Below are 5,000 nucleotides of genomic sequence, written 5' to 3' on the forward strand. Positions count from 1 at the left end.
AATCCACCCCTATAACTTGCGTTTCATGAAGAGTTATTTCCAATATGCGACATTCCCGCTGTCCCTATACATGAGCCGCGACCTGTACCACTTACGAGCGAGAGACGCGATCGCGTTGCTCACTGTACGGCGTCCGATACCGAGCCATCAGCATGTCGGTCCCCATGCGCGTTGCACTCGCACTCGCAGTCGCAAAAACGTGGGGCAAATATATTACGCGGAAGAGCTATAACAGACCGAGCCCCACTGCATGGGGGGAGTCTTTGTCACTAATGTACACAGATGGAACATTTTGGACTGGAACCAGATTACCCGTACACACGGCGCTGATTAGTAATCAATGCAGAGCCATCAAACTACAATAAATATACACAACTGTCCGTATACATGCTGAAAGAGTCTGCCCACAATGGGAACCACACGTCAGCCAGACACTCTGATCACGCACCACTCTCTGCTTCTAACAGGCGCACATACAATATGTAAGCACCAGCATGGAACAACATCCAGTGCATCTTCTCCGCCACATTACACAATCCACACTATCACAACCAGACCAGGAGGTCCATGCGGAAAATACAATATCCCAGCCTTTCGACATCCACCATTGCGCAGACCAGGCACCAACACCCACACATGTCCTATACAACGGTGCACCCAACATCACAATAGTACCTCCTGTCACAGCGCACAAACAATGACATGAGTCAAAGACACAGGTCTCACACAAGCATAGAATTGGAGCGCCGCCTCTAATAAGCCAAAGGTGCATCCTGACGTGACAAATCTGATCATGTCACAAGCATTCACTTACTATAATCACTATCAACGAACCTGCCGCCCCCGCCCCCCCCCCCCTACACCTTTCCTTACAACAACGTGTAACCTAACCTAACCTAACCTAACCTATGTTGTACCTTAACCTAACCTATGTTGTACCTTAACCTAACCTATGTTGTACCTTAACCTAACCTATGTTGTACCTTAACCTAACCTATGTTGTACCTTAACCTAACCTATGTTGTACCTTAACCTAACCTATGTTGTACCTTAACCTAACCTATGTTGTACCTTAACCTAACCCATGTTGTACCTTAACCTAACCTATGTTGTACCTTAACCTAACCCATGTTGTACCTTAACCTAACCCATGTTGTACCTTAACCTAACCCATGTTGTACCTTAACCTAACCCATGTTGTACCTTAACCTAACCCATGTTGTACCTTAACCTAACCCATGTTGTACCTTAACCTAACCCATGTTGTACCTTAACCTAACCCACGTTGTGCCTTAACCTAACCCACGTTGTGCCTTAACCTAACCCACGTTGTGCCTTAACCTAACCCACGTTGTGCCTTAACCTAACCCACGTTGTGCCTTAACCTAACCCACGTTGTGCCTTAACCTAACCCACGTTGTGCCTTAACCTAACCCACGTTGTGCCTTAACCTAACCCACGTTGTGCCTTAACCTAACCCACGTTGTGCCTTAACCTAACCCACGTTGTGCCTTAACCTAACCCACGTTGTGCCTTAACCTAACCCACGTTGTCCCCTAACGTAACCCACGTTGTCCCCTAACGTAACCCATGTTGTCGCCTAAACCTGCTCTGTAATTGTTATACGACTCGTTCAATTAGTGTAGTGTTGCCCACCCGCAACCCTCGCAATATAGTTCGCTACTCGCACTGCCCGCTCCCCTGTGTATCGCTTCATGTTAAACACCTTGCAAGTCTTGCTGACTTTCCACATGCTCCTGCTGTACACTGTAATGTGGATGGCAGCAGGACGTACATGCCGCCCCTCCCCACGTCCCCACCTTGCCCCCCTGCCTTCGCAAGCTGGTTGGTGAGAAGTTTGCATGTTCAATGCCCTTCGCATGCGACGTACTCAGGCTACGTTGTGGTGCGGCCTGTGTCAACCGTCCGCTAATGTCGTACGCGTAAACCACAATCTGTACTGCACATTCGTCCTTATGTACCGAATGATACATCGTGGCACATGTGTGACCGTACAACGACTGCGCCCAAAAACGGCGGACCATACAGTGCAAATATTGTGCACGCAGCTACGTGTCGTCTCCCTATGAGAGCTGGATTGCAGTGTGGTACGCCATAGAGACGTGTGGGAGGAACGGACGCCGTGGATGGCGATCAGCATGAGCTGTCTGTTGATGTATTCGGACCTAGTCGTCTCTCCTCACACACCGTGATGGCATGGTGCACCGCGTTCCATATCTGCGACATGCTACAGAGGCCGGTTGACAGTCGTTCGAGCAATGGACATCGCATACGTACGGGGGCCACCTTCCACGTATTGTCTAGGCGTGCACATTTTGTTGCGTGTATGTGGGCAGACGTAGTGTGGCGTGACACCTGACACAGGCATGCAATAATCGTTGAAGTTGCAAATGGCGATGGACGCCTGCGTTTTCTGGTGAAGTTACGCAAATGAACAAATGGTAACCTGTTGTGGTGCGGTTGTTCTCGCTAGGGGTGAATCGGTGATGGCGACGATAGGTTGAGGTACGAACCGGTTGTTCCAGCGATACCCACCATGCCGACGAAACTGAACGGCATCTGGGTGTGAAGCGATACGCGGCGGTGGCTGGGTGGGACCGTCCCCGGCCGGTGAGGGGGCGCCTCCCGGCGTGCTGGCCGCGCGGTGCGTGGGCGCACGCGCTACAGCCGGCTGGTGGGGGCGGCCAGTGGCAGGCGCGCCGGCCGACGGACGCGGCAGGCGTCGCAGCTGCGCGCCGGCGCACCCTGCGCGCGGCGCCGTGCGGCCAAAGTAGGTCCTCGCGGGCCCGGTGCGAAGCGCGGTGGACATCTTCAGTGTGCTGGTCCGATTGAGGACTGTGTGCGTTGAGGATGCGCCGCCGCCCGGCGCTCGGCGCCGCGACGCCGTCTGCTGCTCGGTCGCCCCAGCGGTTCTCGCTGGTGGTTTGTATCGCAGCTGTGCGGATGTGTTGGCGCGTGCGCTGTGCTGGGAGAGTTCGCTTCGGCACCCAAGTGGGGCTTTTGTCCTTCTGTGGCGCTGGCGTTGGAGCTGCCGGTCACCGTAGGTGGCGCGTGTTGTCTCCCGCCGGCAATGCCACGACAGCACGCTCCCGGGCCTCTGTCGGCAGCGGCAAGCTCAGTTGGGAGCACGGGTGGTCGCACCGAAAGCGTCTACTCGCCTAACTCCGGGCGATTGCGCCTCTCTCGAACCCGACCAAGTACTTGGGACGGCGCTGCGCGCCGCCGGGACCTGAGAGGGTTTCGAGGTGTATTGTGCAGGGGAGCTCAGCCTCCTCCTGTTTGCAGAATGATTGAGCGGACGCTTGCGTGTTCGCGCGGGCCCCCGGGACACACTCCCGGGCGGCCGGCTGCTCAGCTCTAGTTGACGCAGCTCCCTGGTTGATCCTGCCAGTAGTCATATGCTTGTCTCAAAGATTAAGCCATGCATGTCTCAGTACAAGCCGCATTAAGGTGAAACCGCGAATGGCTCATTAAATCAGTTATGGTTCCTTAGATCGTACCCACGTTACTTGGATAACTGTGGTAATTCTAGAGCTAATACATGCAAACAGAGTCCCGACCAGAGATGGAAGGGACGCTTTTATTAGATCAAAACCAATCGGTCGGCTCGTCCGGTCCGTTTGCCTTGGTGACTCTGAATAACTTTGGGCTGATCGCACGGTCCTCGTACCGGCGACGCATCTTTCAAATGTCTGCCTTATCAACTGTCGATGGTAGGTTCTGCGCCTACCATGGTTGTAACGGGTAACGGGGAATCAGGGTTCGATTCCGGAGAGGGAGCCTGAGAAACGGCTACCACATCCAAGGAAGGCAGCAGGCGCGCAAATTACCCACTCCCGGCACGGGGAGGTAGTGACGAAAAATAACGATACGGGACTCATCCGAGGCCCCGTAATCGGAATGAGTACACTTTAAATCCTTTAACGAGTATCTATTGGAGGGCAAGTCTGGTGCCAGCAGCCGCGGTAATTCCAGCTCCAATAGCGTATATTAAAGTTGTTGCGGTTAAAAAGCTCGTAGTTGGATTTGTGTCCCACGCTGTTGGTTCACCGCCCGTCGGTGTTTAACTGGCATGTATCGTGGGACGTCCTGCCGGTGGGGCGAGCCGAAGGCGTGCGACCGCCTCGTGCGTGCTCGTGCGTCCCGAGGCGGACCCCGTTGAAATCCTACCAGGGTGCTCTTTATTGAGTGTCTCGGTGGGCCGGCACGTTTACTTTGAACAAATTAGAGTGCTTAAAGCAGGCAAGCCCGCCTGAATACTGTGTGCATGGAATAATGGAATAGGACCTCGGTTCTATTTTGTTGGTTTTCGGAACCCGAGGTAATGATTAATAGGGACAGGCGGGGGCATTCGTATTGCGACGTTAGAGGTGAAATTCTTGGATCGTCGCAAGACGAACAGAAGCGAAAGCATTTGCCAAGTATGTTTTCATTAATCAAGAACGAAAGTTAGAGGTTCGAAGGCGATCAGATACCGCCCTAGTTCTAACCATAAACGATGCCAGCCAGCGATCCGCCGCAGTTCCTCCGATGACTCGGCGGGCAGCCTCCGGGAAACCAAAGCTTTTGGGTTCCGGGGGAAGTATGGTTGCAAAGCTGAAACTTAAAGGAATTGACGGAAGGGCACCACCAGGAGTGGAGCCTGCGGCTTAATTTGACTCAACACGGGAAACCTCACCAGGCCCGGACACCGGAAGGATTGACAGATTGATAGCTCTTTCTTGATTCGGTGGGTGGTGGTGCATGGCCGTTCTTAGTTGGTGGAGCGATTTGTCTGGTTAATTCCGATAACGAACGAGACTCTAGCCTGCTAACTAGTCGCGTGACATCCTTCGTGCTGTCAGCGATTACTTTTCTTCTTAGAGGGACAGGCGGCTTCTAGCCGCACGAGATTGAGCAATAACAGGTCTGTGATGCCCTTAGATGTTCTGGGCCGCACGCGCGCTACACTGAAGGAATCAGCGTGTCTTCCTAGGCCG

At 53.6% G+C, this 5,000-nt stretch overlaps 1 non-coding gene across 1 annotated transcript in view; it reads left to right on the top strand.

Annotated features, from left to right (window-relative positions):
• The first annotated feature begins 3,392 nt into the window (after window positions 1–3,392).
• LOC124745482 overlaps window positions 3,393–5,000 on the top strand; it is a 1,909-nt gene continuing 301 nt past the window's right edge. The window contains exon 1 of the ribosomal RNA XR_007011030.1: window positions 3,393–5,000. This exon is cut by the window's right edge and continues 301 nt beyond it. This is a non-coding gene — a ribosomal RNA (small subunit ribosomal RNA).

This window comes from Schistocerca piceifrons, unplaced genomic scaffold, assembly GCF_021461385.2.
Source record: "Schistocerca piceifrons isolate TAMUIC-IGC-003096 unplaced genomic scaffold, iqSchPice1.1 HiC_scaffold_321, whole genome shotgun sequence".
In the NCBI taxonomy this organism is placed as follows: Eukaryota; Metazoa; Arthropoda; class Insecta; order Orthoptera; family Acrididae; genus Schistocerca; species Schistocerca piceifrons.